This window comes from Acanthochromis polyacanthus, chromosome 1, assembly GCF_021347895.1.
Source record: "Acanthochromis polyacanthus isolate Apoly-LR-REF ecotype Palm Island chromosome 1, KAUST_Apoly_ChrSc, whole genome shotgun sequence".
NCBI lineage: Eukaryota > Metazoa > Chordata > Actinopteri > Pomacentridae > Acanthochromis > Acanthochromis polyacanthus.
In genome coordinates this window covers 26,415,217-26,435,455 of record NC_067113.1, presented here as the reverse complement: position 1 = coordinate 26,435,455, position 20,239 = coordinate 26,415,217, and the positions used below count along the sequence as shown (strand labels likewise).

Genomic DNA, 20,239 nt, shown 5'->3' with positions numbered 1-20,239 from the left:
CGCATTGTGTTCCATGCACATATGAACCATCCTGTAGCTTTAAAAACCCACTAACACACTAAATCCATCACTGAAAATAATCCACATTACATGCATGATGTACCCGTGCATGAATACTTAAAGAGAACTCTAATTTGAAGCGTCTGTGCACTACATCCTGCATGTGAGGAAAAGCTGGAGGATTATGGAGTAGCTGGAAACCTTCTTGTTAACGAAAATCAGACAGCTAGGCCAAAAAGTGGAAAAACAGATGCAAAAGCGAAAGACACAGAGATGAATCTTGTCATATTTTCCCTTATCTCTTCTCCTTAATGGCATGTGGCAGCTCTACTTCACAGAGAAGCTGCAGCAAATAAATGAGAAAATACTGTCGCTTCTAATGATTCCAGTTATAGAAAGCTTCCATGCGCACTCGGATAAACTATTTCCATAAGAGCCCTCCTTGCCCTCTGAGAAAGAAATGTGTTCACTCAGGTGTTAATTCATAACAGCGAGAACCTTTTAACTGATATTATGCAGCTATAATGAAACTCCACAGCAAGCACACAGTCACAGTCATAAAAAGTAACTGCTAAGTGGAAATAAGCTGAAATGGAAAAGCCAGAAAATGAAACAACGAAGGTTCAGGACAAACTAAATACTAAGATACTAGATGGTCAATTTGGGCTATTTCTGAATGAAAAATCATGGACAGAAGCACAGCCATGCACACAAAATACCGAAAAATGTTTCCTCTTCAGAAAGAAGGATGGTGAAAATGACTCTTGAGCTTAATGGCCCATGCCCTGCATTAAAAAAACTGAGAGTCTGGAAGAGGAAAATAATCTCAAATCCCCTTCATACTGACTCACTTCTTTCTCCTTCTCTCTACTCCCCACTTCCACGGCTTCCTTCCTTCAGGCCAAAAGAGCACACAGGACAACAATAACCCTCCTCCCTGCCTTTCTGTCTAAACCGCGCAAAAACACACACACACGACTTCATGACCACCACCACCACCACCAGCTCTGCATCCTTCTATCTGAGGCATCGGATTGTGACGAACATAAACAACGCGGTGCCAATAAAAACCGCAGGAAGTCCGCTGAGGTCACATGTTAGCATTCCAGGGTCAGAGGGTAAAACTCCCTTTTTCTCCCTCGAGGTCGCCCATAAATAACGGATCTGTCACTGCAGAAGAAAGCAGATTATTGTGTAGCACCCATAGCGAGAGGACAAACAAGAAGCTGCAGAGAGGCCGGGACAAGTGAGGACGGATAGTCGACTCTGACCTCTCCAGGAACACAACGATGAATGAATTGTGACTTTGAAGATTTCTTTAATGTGTTAAAACTGTCATAAGAACGTGCTGAAACTCTGAAATGCTCAAGATGTCCTGAATGTTACTTCAGATTAGCGATAATCATGAATGATATTTGGCATCATCCCAAAAATCAATATCTGTATTTTTAATGACCAATTATTAATAAATTAAAAGCGCTATTTCAGGCCTGATGCGGATACTCTCTGGTCTCAAATGTTTTCAAGCAGACACTGCAAAAACTGAACTAGCCGCTGCAACAAACCGGGAAATTAGCTTCTCTCACAGAGGCTAAAGCTAGGCTAACAGCTAGCGGCTAAGTTAGAAGGCAGAAACAGAGTCTGGAAAACAGTAACTAATAAAGCTTTCAAATATGGACATTAGTGGACAATAATAGTGACTCAACGGTGAAATATTAAGAAAACAAGAAGAACAGCAGATGTAACTGCAGGAGACAAACTGATCAAACTCGATCAATCCGACATAAAAAAGATATAATGCAGTCACTCTTATTTCTATTCTATTATTGAAGAAGCCTTGCCATGAAAGTCAGGTTCTCTGCTATGCTGTTAAGACAACACAGTTAATGAATATCGGGCCCAAATATCAGCTATCAGCTTTTCTTGATCACCAATAATCGGCCATATATTGGCACATATCGGTTGACCCCTACTTCAGATCAGCATCTTTTCATTCTACGTTCCCTTCTTACAAAATGCTAAGTCTTTCAAACTCAACCACAAGTTTGACCATCCATCAAGCAATTTTTTTGGTCTAAATACCCTTCAAGACTTTTTGGACTTCATCAGCCAGCATTTTTAACTTTCTGAGGCATGACAAGCAAACAACCACACCCGCTTTTGAAAGCAGTCAGCCATGAGTGCAGAGGTGTGAAATTGGGTACAGCTTCAAGGAAAGCATGTTTTTACAAATCCAAAAATTGATTCTTGGTCCAATGCTTTCTTCTGCTTCATGATTTTCCCTTTTCCCTCAAACGACCAGCTCGTCCGTGCACCTTAAAGAGCAGCCATAAAGTCTGGGATGCACTTAGGGAAAAGTAGTCGGCACATATATTACGTCTGATGGCAAAAGAGGCAATACCTGCTCCAAATGGACAGACTCAAAGGTGAAAGATGAAAAGCCTGCCGACACAGAGAGGAGTAAGAGCATGATATTCATTTAAATATGGGGATATGGTCAGCGTTTATTAGTGACATCTTCAGAGAGAGGGTCAAATCCAGCGTGTTTTCTGATCTTTGCACAGCTATAGTATCTTTCTGCTTTCACTTCTGCCTTCTCATCAGCTCTTAATGTGTCTGAAAGTCTTCCTAACAACGCCTTTTCTTCTTCTACTTCTTCTAGATCCCCTCCAACCACCATGACCTGAGGTGACGTCTTCTCTCCTCAGATTCTTCTTCATCAACTTGCCTCAGGCCCGCATTTCTTCACGTGACCACTCCCGACCTTCATTACTTCTGCAAGAGTAAACCTTTACACGGCGAATCTGTTGAGCCGCGGTCTCTGCTTGTTAATATTTATACATCCAGAGAACGCGTACTGAGTCCACAGCTCTTGTGACATTTTATCGATTCCAGTGTTTTGATTACAGCCCCTGTGTGGAGGTCAGAACACAGGTTCAGCTTGTAGACAGTAGAAACACATAGCGTCTTTGATGTCACTGATAGTAGGGTGACGAGGAGACTGGAGGTTTGGTTCACTGGCTGGACTACTCTAATTTGAGCAGTAAGTTGGAGAGGGAAATGCCATATCACAGAGTGAGATACAGATGTTTAAGACGGAAAACAATGTGTTCTGAGTGTTTAGAGGGAGCAAAGATACTGCAAAAACAACAAAGGAGTGGTCAGATGCAGACATTTGTGATCTGCCAACTATTACAATGCGAAGGTCCGTAAGAACAACAATAAAAAACAGCTGGGCGCAAAAGGCTGTACAACTGCAGAACAGAGCTGCAAACAATCCTTCAACAAAGTTAATTAATATCACTGATAGATGAGATGAATGCTAGTGAAGTGCAGAGTTAAAGACACAAGCCTTCAGATTCTGTGAACAAGCAACACACAATTGAAGCTGCTTTAGCTATGATGCTAGTCATCAGCGTGAAGCAACTAATGGTAATTTAACTACAAGCAATTATATAAATGCAAACATACTAGTTATATGAATACTAAGTAGTATTTGTTCGATACACTGCCTAACTGGTTTTGTCACCAACCTCATTAACTTTGGTTGAACACTGTCAATTGATGGACTAAATAGCTTAATAGCTAAGTGCTAACAATACCACAGGTTAGTTTTTATATTCCCACCTAACTCCAACACTATTTGTTTTTCAGTATTTGTTTCATGTTTTAGATGTAATTTATCCAAGCCATAATTCCAAACCAGTATTCCATATCTCTTATTCAAGTTTTGGAAATGTTATTCAGCTATTTCTTTCAATTTTGGTTTTGCTTTCTTTGTTTTAAAAAAAACATCATACAGGGATTGTGAGCAATGCCAAAGAAATTAAATTCATTTAAAAAATAATTTAAAAATGTAAAGTCTGTTGTGTATATTTATATTGCTATTTAAAAGTTGTTCTTATCAGATTATTCTAATAATTGACAGAATAATTGGTACAAGATACTCATGACTATTCAAAATATATAGTCGTAAAATAATGAGTAGCTTCTCAAACAGCAACAATTTCTTGATTAATCATTTGGCAGAAGATTAATCACCTAAAATACTACATATCCACCTGTTCCAAACAAACATTTGGAAACTTGACTGTGAATATTTTCATGTTTTGGACTGTTGATTGAACCGAACAGCTGGCAAAAGCTGGCTGGCATTTCTCACTATTTTCTGGCATTTTTCTGACAGAAATGACTAACTGAAACAAATAGCAAGATTAGCGGACAATAAAACAAATGTAAATACAACTCTGCTATGAAGCATGGCACTTTTCAGTTGAGGCTGTTGCTTGGTTTCCCAACAAAACATCAATTTCTATAAGAAACAGGCTTGAATCTTGGCATTGTGGACAAAGGGCCAGTCTCTCTGGATAGTTGATTGGGAAACTATTACATGATTGTTACAAAAATGTTGCACAAAAATACCACAAATGCCAGTTTGTGCCACTCACTATCTAATGCATAAAGGTATTTCAAGAAGTTAGGAGAGCACTAGAATGAATATGGAACAGGATGGGAGCACTAATTATCGATTTTTACCTCAAGTCTTTTTGCAAAAACAATGTTACAGCATTAGCATGATCATGACCTGCTGACAGCACTGCTTTTATGTCTAGAGGCAACCAATTTTCATAGTGGACCATCTCCTGTGTCCTGGTTTGCTCTCTTTGGCTCTCTGGTCAATCAGCAATTTCTATACATCCGGAAGCTTATGGACTTGCATTATTGGAGCAGCCTCTCAGTGTTAACGCAGGAACCATTAGGCCTAATAGGTACCTTCCTACATGCCAGGATCCCAATCTCCACTCTCAAGAGGATCAGGAATTGTTTATACAAAGTATGTTTGTCCAGTATCAGCCTGTGCAATCTCGTCAGGGATTATTAAAAAAAAAAATGTCACAATTCGCAAGGGGACAAGGGCTGATATTCATTCTCCTTCCGCCTTTAAAACCAAATGTTCTTATGCATGTGCTCTTGGGTTCAGGTTATCCACAGTGCAAAGAGACGGATGATCCACTCCTCTCCACCGCTTATCAATAGCGCTTTTGATATTATCTTTGCAACAACACTGATGATCGTCATATGAGCGCGTGGGCTTCCGTGTGCTTTGGGCGGCAGGCACAAGAAACACACAAAAATGCAGAACCACATGCTGCTGAGCACATTTCCCCTTGAGATTAAAAAGACTTAGTGGCTAAAAATGACAGTTTATCAGAAGACCGACTATCTGCTGGGAAGAGAATGAAAAAAACAAATCCTCTCTTGCCTTATCTGTCATGACAAAGCAGCAGGAAAGGGGGGTTGTAATGAGATAGTCAGGAAAAAAAAAAGAAAAGAAAAAGTGACTATCCAGGAGGAAAAGAGAATGCAGAGATTAATAGAAGGAGAAAAAAAAACACATGGAGACAAAAAGGGCAAGGTGGATTACAGTGTGTTATCTAATAATATCTCACATCTCAGCTATCCAGCCACATGTTACTTCTTATTACTCTGTTCGCTGAGCAAGCTTTCACTTCCACTTCCTCTTTGACCCCACAATACAGCATGAAACAGTAACTATAAGGGCTTTTGTAATGCAAGCCATTCATTTTCCATGACTAGCTTACTGATCTGATTTTATAACCACCACATAAATGGTTTCTTAATGACAGCAAGGTCAGTGAGGGTAATTAGCAATATCCATCACTCTGGGGCTACTCGCTCAGGGCAGGATATGAACCCATGAGAAGCCTCTGTCCTCTTGTAATGATGCTGTACCAACCAGTTGTGGAACACAAAGTCAAATAAATTGTAACCCTGCAGCTGTGATGCTGGTCTTATGTTAAATCTCAAACAGTAGATTTATTGGCATCCATATAGAAGCCTTGAAACCAACAGAATCATCATTAAACCTGCATTACCCGATCGTTTTTGCCACAAATGAAGACAACACTGACACGCTATCACCGGTTAAACTAAAATAATAAATGTGTAAACAATAAATCTAATTATCAGTCTTCTCTTTAGCCTGATCTGACCTGTCTCGAGGCTTACAGCAACAAGTCGATAAATTCTGTCCTGAGTTAAGTGTTGGGCAGTACATTGTAATAAAATTTAAAAAAAAAAACTATGAAAATATGAGAGCAAATATGCAAAAACTGGAGGAATACTGTAGGCTTCAAAAATTGTAAAAACTGAAAAAAAAAACCCGAAATCCTATGGAAAAAGTGATATCTTTTAGCTGATTTAAAACAGTAAAACAGTGTAGTAATGCTATGAGACTGTAAAAGTAACAATTATCTGAAAAAATGCAAATTTTTGATGCTGATGTTATGCATCATTTTGGACTGTATTTTATATACTTTTTTACAGTTAACATGTATATTATTACTTTTTGCAGTGATTTTACAAGTTATCTCCAATTTAACTAACAAATCCGTAAAACTAATTTTCCTAAATATTTATTTCTATCAAATAACCACAATTACATGGAAATTAGTGATACTTTTTGCCAATTCAATTTGAGCAAACACAGCATAAATTTACAGTCAAACACTGTCAAAGAGCTAACTACCATTTGTAAAAACACTGATATTTGATGTGGATATTATTTACAGTTTTTACCTGTTTTATTATGATTAACAAGTAAATTATTACGTTTTTCTGTGATTTTACAACATACCATCTATAATTTAACTGAACTGGAAAACTCTGTAGAATAGCAGTAAATTATTCAAAAAAATTATGGTTGAGAACTGTTTAAAAACATTTGGGAAAAGCAGTTATTTGCAGATTTTCCAACAGACACTGCAATTTTATTTGCAATATTTTTTTTAAGCTTAGTTTAGTTTTCACTGTGTAGTAGGTTTAAATGATAAGCAAAATGGTGAAACATTATCACATGAGGCACCATATCAGTGTGGCAAGAATGTATAAAAACACTGACATGACAGTTTGGACCCCGAGTCAAACACACTGCATGACGTATATCTATGATGTAAACATTCAGGTAGTGGTTAGTTGTTTTACTATTTTCATTGAAAACAATTATCAGCTGCATCTGGAAAAAACCTGATGGGAAGTAAACTGTGGGGAGCCAAAACAAGGAGCTGAGTGACGCTGCAAAGAGATGATATCAGTGATTATCGGTGCGGATTTTTCACTATGAACAATTTCTTTCACATGCAAGCAGTCATGTGGCTAGTAGTTAACCCCGTAGATGCTGATTTTAGCCACTTTGGATGCTGCTCCATATGACCAGCATCCCTCATGTCGGCCTAAAGAGTTCCCTGAAGGGCACTTGGACTGTGGTTATTTGGAAGTAAAGAGTTATTCGCTCACTCACATTTCACCTTAAGAGAACTAAGAGTCCGTGAACAGGACTGGATGACCTTCCGGTAATCAGCCCCATTTCCCTCCCATCTAAATTAGTGAAAGCAGATCCATCCCAGCACCGAGCCCGCCAGGCTGGGAGACAGTAACCAAAACACACGCACGCACAATCCGTCTATTCGTTTCCCCTCGATACATTCAAACTGACTGCTGAACGAAAAATGTGCACACACAAGGTTTCACGAGCGTACAAAGACAGAAATGTGACTGTCCACAGTCATGATGCCAGATGATGGTTGGGTGGACGAGACAAGTGCTGTCAGCTCCACTGGGAGTTGCTGACACAACACAGAGCAGCCAGCCGGATATAGACCCTCAGCTCGCATTCGGCCCGACTGAGGCCTTTGGTGGACTTAACATGTCACGCTCATACAATAAAATGTCAGAACAGACAACAAACAGAGGCAGTGATGTGCTGCTGATAAGTTAAAACATCCACCTCTTTTTTTAGATTTGCACCGGTGCAAAGATGGTCCCACAAATCCAGTCTTTTATAATGTTCCTTACAGGGCTTGTTGTATAAGTATTGCCCATATTCTCATCATTTACAAGCTGAATGTTTTAATTATTTCTGCGCTTTTGTTCATGAGCTTAGATCTGCATTTTGTAATATTGTGTATTTGCTATTGCCAAATGACAGATTTTCACTATACTGGACCCAAAAGATTACTTTGTATGATATAACAAACATGCAAACAGGCTCTTAGGACTTTAAATTGAAAAATTTCTACTCCTTTTCAACACCAACACCCTGATGGATGTCATGACAAGTGGATGAGATGGCTTACTGTCAGTTTAGAAGAAACTGTAAGAGAAGACGAGTCGGTCGCTTTCACTGCTTTCTAATACAGCATGAATGAAATGGCTAGAAACATCACATTTCATATTTTACTGTAATATGCATCACAATTTTAGTCATTTTTAGGAATTTTTGTTCAAGTCTTCTCCACTGAAAACAATGTATGTATTTTTATATCTTGAATTTAGAATTTTTCTGCGGAATCTTTTTTTTTTTTTTAACTTTCAGGCATTTCTGTAGCACCACAATGCTTCATTTAAAATGGTATTTTGTGACACATTTCATCATTATCAAAAAAATGCGCTTCCTATCATTTGGATATTGCACTTGTCCATGATATTTTGATTTGCTATTTGAAAACTTATGAGTATTCTGTGTTCAGATCTGACTTTTGTGCTATTGTGTATTTGCTAATAGCTGATTGCTAAACTTTCACTGATTAGACAATGAAGACTAATGTTCATAATACAGCCAGCATGCAAGCGGGCTCCTAGGAATTGAAATCGAACCATTTTGGCACCTTTTCAACATCAACGCTCTGAAGGTTGACTTTACAAGTGGATGAGATTTCAGGAGCTGTCATGGGAGAAGGCCTGATCACTTTCAATACACATTTTCCCAACACTTCAAGGCTGCATGACTGCAATAGTTTGACTATATATAGAGCAATATGAAAAAATACTAGAATTTTCACTTGCTTACTTGAATAACACTTCTTGGAATGAATTAATCATTCCTAGAAAGATTGGGGTGACTTTCTAGGGAAGTGTATCTGCATCCAAAAGACTGCTGTAACACTGGCAACAGCTTTTTTCTTCCTATAAATGGCATTCAGATTTGTCTTTGTACTCATCACACAGAGCTTTGTGGTGCTGATTTCAATGGTTAAAACAAATTAACCGTGTCGCCTTGTGTAGTCGGCAACAACGGCTGCCAACATATGACCTGTTTTTGGTCAATGTCATCATCTGATGTTGTGTTTTTGTGACTAAGTCTTCCTTTTCATCGTCTCTCTCATGCTCCTCTCTGATTTTGTTGTGCACATGTGGAACCTTCATGTTAACGAACTCTGTGTCTTGTAATTAAAGTTTCAAATAAACACCGTAAATCCAAGAGCCCTTAAATCACAGTAAATTCTGTTTAATTAGACAAACTTCTCGTGGAAGTTTACTTTCTGTATCAAGCAGAAAAACAAGTTGCAACACCATGTGTTTAGGTTCATTTGCCTTACTGGTTGTCATTTGACTATTTTGCAATAAAAACTGTCTGACTTCATTCTACAAGTCTCATATAAAAATTCCCCCCAAATAAACTGTTTGCGCTAACTAATATCTGAAAAACGCATAAAATTCTGCGCTCCTTGGCGCAACAGAGAAGTCACGACTAATTCAGCTGTGACCAGTGGTCTCTTGATGAAAACTGAAGGACTTTTGTCTGAACTGCTGGTTGTGTGTAAACATAGCAGATGGGAGACAAGTACGGAAACACATTAAAAATGCAAGTCGTAAAATGTCAACAATGTGAAATGTTGCCATTTATTTCCAGTATTGGTGAAACCTGAGGACACTAGGACAAATGTTGTACATGTTGATTCCAGTGTCTTCAATTGATTAGATCGACTCATTTTGTCAAAAACTGAAACTTTAACACCATGATGTCGATGCAGAAACAATCTATCAGCCCTCATTTCTAGGGATCAAACAGGTGCCTCCCTATCCTTTCTGCTGAACCTTACAGAGCGTTGATCTCCACTGTCCGAGGATTCAGAGATGCACTGGGTGTGTTGTGTTTACAGAATCATGTCAACAACAAAGATGTTGTCCGCAACGGTCAGTTTTTACGGGGAGGAAACCCTGGAGAGAAACAATGGCCACGAGACCAAACAAAAACACGCTCTTTGTCTGGTCGTGGCCTTACCTGCTGTGATCAAACATAATTGCGAAAACAGAGAAGAAAACTGATGACAATGTTCTATTCAGGGACAGGAATAGAAACACACACATAGAAGCCTACGTGATATTCTGAGAGGATGGAGATATGAACCTGTGACAACTCTGAGCTGGCAATGAATTTACACCAGTGTGTTTAGGATGCACACACAGCCATTCTCTGGTCCACTGCTCAGTGTAAATTCCACACTGTAGTATGTAATGGCCAAGCTTTATCACGCTCATGCGCGCCATGTTGGAGCGGACTGCTCACATCACAACACACAGAATACCCTGTTACTCTCCTCCTCCTTCTCTCCTCCACAACCAGTCAGCATCTCCTCACCCAACTCGGCGCACGGTTGGCGCCACTGGTACAAAAATATATGAAAAAAAAATCCCCATCAAGGCGCGCAAAAAAATACTGGCAACACTGAAACCACTCTCCTCGCCAAACAGATCGATATTGCATGACGGATCATCAAAGCAGTGCGCGTAAACATGTCGTCCCCTTACACCTGTCGGCCGTATCATGCCTGTGGAAGTACAGTACTGTGAGGAAAAGCGGCCCTCTAGGCACACACGAGAGGATGACATGACATAATAATGCAGAAATCCCGCAAATCTCTCCCCTTTAAATCAGTCGCTTGCGCGCAATGTTATTTGGATTTCGTCCCTTGAAAGGATGCTGCATCTCTTGTGACATCTCCCTAAACGCAGCCACAGTGTTTACAGTAACAGATCAGACCAGCCTGCATTCCTCCTATTTTCACCCCTACAATTTCATCTCCTCTGTCCCGCTAATGTCATCTTCCTCTCCTGTCCGTGGCGAGAAAAAAAAAAAAGGATGCTGCCAAGCTCAAATGTTCCGCCGCTGCACAACCAGCTGCTGGACAAATCACCAAAAAGCAGGTCAGGCACAGGAAAGAAAAAAAAAACACACTCACGGAGAGAAACACACACAAGCGCTAGAAATCACGACTTACTCAGTTGCAGATTTTTGCTTCCTTCCCGCCGCAGACGTCTTCCAAAACGAGGTGTTGTTTATTTCTGAGCGTCAATTCGGGAATACTCTAACACCCCTCTTCCTCTCCTCCTCCTCCTCCTCCTCCTCCTCCTCCCTCTCCTCTTCCCTCTCCTCTTCTTCTTCTTCTTTTGGCTGGCACCCTCTCTGTTATTATCGCAGAGGTGATGCCGCGGGCAGCTTCTTGCGCGCAACGATGAAGACCTTCCTCTCGAAAGCGACAAAGACGCACGACGCGCGACTTTGGCACCGCGGAAATCTCACGGGCTGTGGGGCGTCGTCTGAAGCAGGTTGTTAGTCTAGTTAGTGTGGAGGGAGAGAGAGAGAGAGGGAGTCAGAGTGGTATGTGGAGGGGGTTGCAGAGGGGAAAAGGATACGCCTCCCTGCCTGGTGGAGATAAAGGGGGCCCTGGCTGCTGTTGCTGCCGCACGTTGACTGAGATACGCGTCCTCCTCCTCAAAAAAAAAAAGAAAAGATAAAGAAAGAAGTGGCTCTCCTCCAGACTGATCATATGACTTTCAGGAGAAGCAGGCTGTCTGCTATCAGGGCTGCTTCGAGTACGTGCAGCCTAGAAATGGGATGAAATCCAGCGTTTCTGCCGGAGGAGAATGCAAAGCGCCATTCTTCTCGGTTCTGCTGCCCCACTTCTCCATCTAGTGGCGGACAGGCCCAGCGTCGAGGCTCCTTCAAATAAAGTGATTTCATTCTGTTACATAAATAACCCCAGGCTCTGAGGGATGAATGGCTTTGCAGCCTCTAGCACTGAGCTAAGCTTTTCTCCATCTGTTATTTTCATCAATTCACAATCACATAGATTTTATATATCTAAGCTCCTTCCTGCTTCCTTTTTTTATGTTTTATTTTTGGTCTGACCCTAATTTTTCTTTCACATCTGCATCCTCAGAGCATCCAAAATATGTTGCACCTGCAGCCAACATCCAGCAGGTGGTGATACAGTTACAGACATGCTACTTTCTGCAAAGCTACTGGTCAGACAGTTACTTAAATTCTTCTTTTTTTCAGCATCAAATAGGGTTTGTTTGCATGAAAAAAACATACATATTTATCTGTTGGATTTACTATAGATCTCTATTCTCTAAACTTCAGTTGTCATTTTACTAAAGTGAGGATAAAATGCATTTATTTTAGCTTATATATGCACAAAATTAAGGTACAAAGCTATTATAATGACACAATTTTTTTATTATTTTCTGCCATATAAATATTGAAGCATTAATTTTGGTTGGACAACATTACCCCATCATTTTCCTGTCAGTAACTACAAGATAGGGCCTTGAGAATTGGAGCAGTCACTTCCCAGTAAGCTATGTTTTGATCAGCTGCATGTCTAAAAGTGGAAGAAGCACTTAAATCTTGAGTGAAAGTACCAATAGCCAACCACATTGCAATAATACTGTTCTGAGTGGACGCTGTGGATTTAAGTGAATGCTAAAAACTGTTCAAAAGTATTAGCAGCCTCTCTGATTGTTTGTTTAACCCCTGAAAACTCATCTCTCTGTGTTAAAGTTACATATTTAGAGCTTTTTTAACATGTAAATAACCCATTCCTTCCTTTAAATGGCTCAGATGCAACTCCATGCATTCCACTAGAATGCATGCTGCAGCTCAGGCATACCAGTGCACCTCTGACTCTGTAAAACTACTTTTGCGGTGAACACAGGTAAGCCAGAAGTCTATTCTAATAAAAAAATAATGATTTGGAAAGCACCGTCCTGCATGTAGACAGGATAGTTTCCTTATATTGTTAGATGTATGAGGGTGCTTCAAGAAGTTGTCGGCCTCAGTAAGAAAACGCCATAAGGAGAGGATTGTTCTCATATTAGTTTTCAACACCTCTTCTATAACTTCAATGCACCTGGTCCACTGATGTTCAAGCTTCACGATCCCTTCGTGGTAGTAGGTCACATCTTGAGTCTCCAGATAGCAGCATGCATGACCTCATCATCAATCTGAAAATGCCAGGTCGGGTGAATGAGGTTCATGGGGCAACATTTGGCTGCTTCTTAAACTTGTGCTGTGTGGACGGGCGTATATGCGTTTGAGTTTTCGTGGACACTGATATGAGGCTTTACAGCGTACAGTTATGCCTTAAAATTGGAGTTATGCCGCTTATTGCTGATAACTTTTTGAAGTACCCTTGTGGACCTTAGAAAGCTTAATCCGTACGTTTGAGGCTATCGTTGGTAGCTGCAGTTATGTGGTGGAAATGCTCAGTTACGTCATCGGCTGCTAATTTTGCTCATGACTTGTTCTACAGCTTATTAAAAAATAACAAATGAGCATGCTAACTATGTAAAAAAACAGATTTTCACTGGAGGAGATGAAAAATCAAAGTAGTAAATACGTCGAATGGCATTTGTCAGATTAATATATATATTAATGGATTGTAAATCTTGATGCAGTAGTGCTTTTGTCAATCTAATACTGTAGCTGATAACGGTGATTTATCTGTTTTATGGGCTCAGTAAAGTTTTTATCTTACTGCTTTACTTTATCTACATAAAAAGAGTTATCAAACGAATGTAGTGTCGTAAAAAGTAGATTTTATCCCTCTGAATTATAGTTTAGTGGAAGTATAAAGCAGCATCATACTTATGCATAGTGCGTGAGATAATGCACTTACTTTCCACCAGTGTGCATGAAGAAATACTGGTCTAGATTAAAACTAAATCTACGTGTCTAGGTTAAAACTGGAGTAAAGTTGAGAAGTGAAAGGTTATGTAGACAATCAGGTTATATTTCAGCAAGTATAATGTTGGGACCGAACATTATAGTCAACTTCCAACATGTGGGATATCAGACTGCAGGTCTCAAATTGGGAAAATGATCCTGGAACAATGATTACAATCTATGCATGCTGGGTTATTAGTTCTCAGTACATTGTATGAGCTGCTGATGTGAGGAAAGATTGAACATTTTGCTGTCTGCACCTTCACTGTTGAGCAGGAAAGTAGAAAAACAGGACTGATATTCTAAGATAAACCTGCAAGTGCAAGTATGTCAAGCTATTTTAGGTAGATCCAACAGTTGCGATCACATTTCTGGCCAGGCCAGACGACCAGGCTCAGGCCTGAGCTCACCTCTCTGAATTTGGAAGAAAGACTTGCCGAGGGATCAGATTGTGGCGGATTGTCTGGGGGACTTAGACGAAGGTGCAGAAACAGTGAAGCGGCTGAGCAGATTTAGGCGCCTGTGAGGGGGAATAAGACGGATTTTAACCCATTCTGAGAAACAAGCGCCTCACTTTCTCTGTCTCACTTCATGCGCATCACGTCCCCTCATCTTTTCACTCCCTCGAGCCATTTTTTACACCAAGCCAGCAACATCCAAACACAACTACACGCATGAGCAGGAGGTTTGGCAAAGAAGCAGCCTCTCTTTTGGTGTGTGTGTGTGTGTGTGTGTGTGTGTGTGTGTGTGTGTGTGTGTGTGTGTGTGTGTGTGTGTGTGTGTGTGTGTGTGTGTGTGTGTGTGTGTGTGTGTGTGTGTGTGTGTGTGTGTGTGTGTGTGTGTGTGACATCATGATAAACACTGCTGACAGATGAGGGTCAGGCATGTTTTGGCAGTGACGTCTCCACACAAAAAAAATTTAAAAAATGACTCTTTCCTTGACAGAAACAACAAAGGGAGTCTCAAATTGATACGGGAGTTTCATGGACGGCAACATTATTACGTGACAGGAAACCAAATAATAACGGCGGTTCTGTAAACACACATGAAAACACTCAAGTGTTGTCTTATCGCGTGCGTTCACGTGCACGTAGTTTGTGTATTTGTGTGCGTGTGCGAGTGACTTGGAGCCCCCACAGCCCTGGAGGCTAGCTCAGCACTTGGCTTCTTATCTCGCTCTTAAAACCTTGGTCATGAATAAACATTGCCAGAATAAAAAAAATAAATAAAAAATTCCCCAAAATGAAAATAACTGAGTGGAATTTGGAGGAGACGGGTGGAAATCCACAGCAGGAGAGAAGTGAATGGGTAAGAGTGTGTGTGTGTGTGTGTGTGTGTGTGTGTGTGTGTGTGTGTGTGTGTGTGTGTGTGTGTGTGAGAGAGAGAGAGAGAGAGAAAGACAGACTGAGCTGAAAGGCAGATTGAGGCCTTGGGGGGTGGAAGTAGAAAGAGTTTCCTGCATCCTGGAATACCCTCAGTGCACTGGGCCAGAAAAACGCCAAAACGTTTCACTTTTTTTCCTCTTTTTTTTCGCTTTGTGTGTCTCCACCGGCTTCCGTCTCTCACTGTAGGCTTTAAAATGCCAATTGTGGGCCACTGTAGATTGTTTTTGTGTTGTTCTGTGCTGTTGTGCCAGAGTTTGTGGGCGTGTGTGTGTGTGGGAGCTGGAGAATTTTTGAACTTTTCTCAGCTCTGCTTCGTAATGAGCCGCTTCACCGAAGTACATCAAAAAGATAATGTTGCTATTTAACCCTTTCCCCGTCGTCTCTGTCTAATTCCCCTCGTCCTCCTTGTTCCCTACGTCCCTCTGTCTCAGTTCTCTTTGTTTTTCTCCCCATGGTGGCGGAATACTGCCACCAAACCAGACATAAATAATGAGGATTCTGGTCCCAGTTTGAATCCTTTTTTTTTCTTCAAATACAGTCCTCATAATTTAGCTGTCCTTTTGAATAAGTACACAAATGCACATCAGCCTGCTGCTGCTGCTGCTGTAAATCCACAGGAGAATAATGAGGGTCATGCAATGGAAACGTGCAAGTGAGAACGAATGTGTCGACCCCATTATAAGACAGCATCATTAGCTGCACACCTACTGTCACTGTCCCATCACTGCAGACGCCCACACTCTTGTGATGCTTCTCTCAAGGCAATGCAACTGGATTCCTATTTTCTTGCCTTTCCTTTCTCTCTATCTCTCAATCTGTCTGTCTGTCTCTAACACGCTCCATCACTATGATTTCCCCCCGCTTTGGTGGCGGATCAAGCTGGCATCAGATGTGACAAAGTGTTAATCGGTGGCTGTTTTGCAGGTCAGCGAGTACCGCGGTGGAGCCAGCGATCCATTCTTAGGCTCAACTGGGAGTCCCAGAGGAGTGACAGCTCTTTTATTTTCGCCCATGAAGTCATCCGAAGTGGAAAAAGAAACCTTTTCTCTGCCCAAATCATTTAGCCATCTGTTTTTTTGCTCCCTTTTCTTTAATCTAGCTGCCTCCTTGCTCCAGTCCTTTATTCAATCCTTCTTTTTCCCCATTTCCTCTATTTTCTCTTTGTCTTTTCTGTTTCTATTCTTCCCTTGGTCGTCTTCCTTCATATTTTTCTACCTTCCTTGTGCATTGTTTGTTCATTCCTTCATTTTGCTTCTGCTGCTAACTTCTTTTTTGCCTTATTTCCCCTTTAAGTCTTAGTCAGTCCCTTGTTTCTGTCTATCATTCCATTTTAATTTAAATTTACATCACTCCTCCTCCTCCTCTTCTTGCCTTTCTTCACTCCTGTCCTCCTGAGTTGTTTTTTTTGTTCCTTCCTTTCCATCCATCCCTGAACTCCACAGCTCATCAGTTTCTACAACTCACTGAATATTCGCATTCAGATCTTTGACCTCTGATCATGGCGCACAACTCCTGGCATCACAAACAAGCAGAAGGTCAGAAAAGACACAGAAACAGACACTTCCAAACCAAGTCACATGCTGTTTTTGTCTCCGCTCCCCTGCTTGCAGCTGATATGAAATAGGATGGATCACAGGCATGAGTAAAGATGAGTGTAGTGCCGCAGCGCTCTAATTTACTCATTAAATTGATGCTCCCAGACCGACTGATTTAGACAGGATTAACAAGCTTTAAAAAAAAAAAATTCATACTGAATTATTTGGTGGGGAACTCTTGCGAGCTACATTTATGTGCAAGTGCAGATTTGGTGAAGCACAACGACTGTTGCAGAGCTAGTTAAATGTGAATGTGTGTTTCCTTGTGTGTGTGTGTGTGTTTGTATTTCATGTGTATTTTGTCTATTATGCATTATATCCCTCAGCATCTTAAATGTGGCGATGTGAGGACTGAAACTGGGTCAGACAGTCGTGAGGGGTGCGTGATCCTCTGCCAAGAGCTTCCATAGAAAACTCTTGACACATCAGACACATTTTTTTCCTTGGCATGGAGGGATGTTTACGGATTCGAAAAGGCGTACAGGAGTAGAGGTGAGGCGGCGTGGACGGACAGGGGCATTCGTGCGATAGATGCACGGATTATAGATGCGTAAAGGGATGCAAGCACACACACACACACACACACACACACACACACACACACACACACACACACACACACACACACACACACACACACACACACACACACACACACACACACACACACACACACACACACACACACACACACGAGCAGACGGACTAATGCAAACACGTCCTCACAGTTTTTGTAAAAACACAGGTCAGAAAACGGTGAAAGAGAACACACATGGAGTATTGTGTGCAGCTGCAAATGCAGGAAAGGGTCACTTGCACACATTGCGACATGCATGTACAAAGGTCGACTTACACACGTACACACACATACAGTCCCAGACCCAATTAGTTTGGTCTGATAACTGTGTCAGTGTGTTACTCCCCATTCCTAGGCCTGTAGGGTATTGAAGTCATGTACTGTACAGTCTTACTCATGCATGTAAGGGCACAACTGCATCAGCCCGCTCATGCTCAAATACACTCCCCCCTCTTTATCCGTCTCTACATGCCGACAAAATCACGAGGGCAAAAGCGTGTTTGAAATGTATGCGTTTGCGTGTGCACTTCAAGAGAGATGTTTTTCCAAACTCGCAAATCTCTAGCGAGCGTTGCTGTTCATAGGAATGTTTCTGCTCATACATTGGTTGGGGGGGGGTCGAAGGCTGCGGGAGCAAAACTGTCTACATCTCCATCGCTATCTGCTCTCAGAGGGAGGCAGGGGAGAGACAGTCAAGCAGTCATGTCAAGTATAATTGGAGAGGTAAAGAAAGGCGGAATGAAAGATCTTGCATACATTCTCTGCTTAGTGGAGTGTTTCTTTAAGCTGTCACATGAAAGCCTTGAAAGTCAACTTTCAAGGAATTTTTAGATAGTTTATTTTCAGACGTGATTTATTTATTTTTTGCTTTTACTCTGCTGCTGATGAGTTCATGAGTTTTTATGTGTTAGCAGTGCAACTCTACGAACATGAGTCCAAGCATGAAACATCTCAGCAACTGTGACTGGACATCAAACATCCTTAGAGGAGAAATTCTACTGACATTTCTGTAGCACCAGCAGAAGGTTGAGTGAAATTCCTGAACAATTATTAGATGGATCGCTGTGGCATTTGCTACAGACACACGTTTTCCCCTCAGGATAGACTGCAAAAACACCCGAGATCCTTGGATTTTCATTAGATGTCAACATTGGACCAAACGCTGCGGCTTATGACCAAATACCTGCAAAAATAATAATAATCATTTTCAGCTCCACTTCACACGTAATGACAAGATAGCAACCACAATAAACAACATACCTGCTTAATTTTTTGCATGAACATTTAGCACAAAGAACCACAGTCTCCAATTAGAGCTGCTAGCATGGCTTCAGACTGTCAGTTCAACAAAGAAAAAAAAAAAACAGTCCATGCAAGAAATATCTAAAGAACTATTGGGGCTGAAACCCAAGCTCCTATAAAGCAACAGTTGCCTTGTGTGGTGAAGACAACCCTATAAAAATGTCAGGCTCCCAACCGAGCTGTAACAGTGTGGTTGGTAGCCTGGTAAGACATTTATCACCTTCCATGGCCTGTGGGTTAAATAGCGAGAGAGCTGGTATATAATATGAAACAGCGGAGGGGAAATTATGTCTTCCCCCTAGCGAAATGTTCCTTCCTACTCTCCTTACTAATTTTAAAGGTCGTCTGTTTGTTTGGTCCAGTAAAAACTGTTGAAATTGGTAGAAACACGCTTTGGGAATAAAGCTACTGACTCAAACTTCCTAGAAATGTCAGTCTTCACCCCCAGCTGTGGTGGCGGTCTGCACCATTCGGGATGTGAAAGAGCTACGAGGTCTGGTGGGTCAACAAATGATAGGATTTCAAACACAGCTTTAATAGGCCCTTGTGAGACTTAAATTGAATTTACTGTGGATCCCAGCTTGAATTTTTCACACCAAGGGAATCATCATTTTTGCCTCCTTTTCATAATTAGTGTAGCCCTTCAAGATTCTTATTAAACAGGGTTTCCTCAACCCCTCATTTTCCTGATGCAAAACTCATCCTTCAAGTCTGCTGCGATTACAGTTACTCCCTGTGGCATCCTCGCCATGCTTCAAAGGGATCAATATTATATTTTTAAGAAAAATGACCCCTGCTATTGATTGAAACTGAAAGCAAAATGAGCTTCATGATCCTTTAGAATCCAAATCCCTCATTCAAGCGACTCAGAGCTGAGGGAGTACAAAATTTAAGCCCCAAATCCACTTCCTCTGTGCGGAAAGGTTGACAAGCAGCAGACTGAGATGGCAGTAGGTAGAATGATAGTGACAAACTGAGTGAGATAAAAGTGGAGCTGCGGACAAAAGGCTTTTGTGCCGTTGTGCTGCGGTAAATCAGTCCTGAAAAGGATGTCAGCATCTTCTTCCCTGGACAGCCTCTCTCTCTCTCTCAAATACACACAGCTATAAGCATAAACGTAGGCACACGGTCACCAAAATAGACATGCAGACGGCTCAGTCCACATTTTCTGGTGCCTCCCGCAGTCGCACGCGAAATACACACTGTGTTGTGCTTTCTGGGCCACCAAGGAGAGAGAGAGGGGAGAAGACGGAGAGGGAAAGAGAGAGCTGCTGGCTTGCTGAGTGTGAGTCATGGACAGGCTGACTGTCCTCAGGCCTCAGTACACCATCTGCCCCCCCGCTACCTCTACGGCCTTATCACACAGCTCAATGCTCCACAGCGTTGGACACACACAAATATGCAAACATGCCGAGACAAAGCAGAGCCATGCCTTCAAATGGGAGGAAAAGAAAGCCCCAAAATTGACGTATATCCGAATGGACCTCACTTACATGTGGACTAGGGATAGACTGATTATCAGTCTGGCCGATTATTGTGACCGATATTTGGCATTTTTCTGATTATCAGT

The 20,239-nt window shown here is 41.3% G+C and overlaps 1 protein-coding gene across 1 annotated transcript in view; it reads right to left on the bottom strand.

Moving 5' to 3' along the window:
- Positions 1-11,770, bottom strand: part of palm1b (paralemmin 1b) — a 29,275-nt gene extending 17,505 nt beyond the window's left edge. Inside the window, exon 1 of the mRNA XM_022223307.2 lies at positions 11,082-11,770. The gene's annotated coding sequence lies outside the window, so the exon portion shown is untranslated. The remainder of the gene's footprint in view (positions 1-11,081) is intronic.
- Between the last annotated feature and the right edge of the window lie 8,469 nt (positions 11,771-20,239).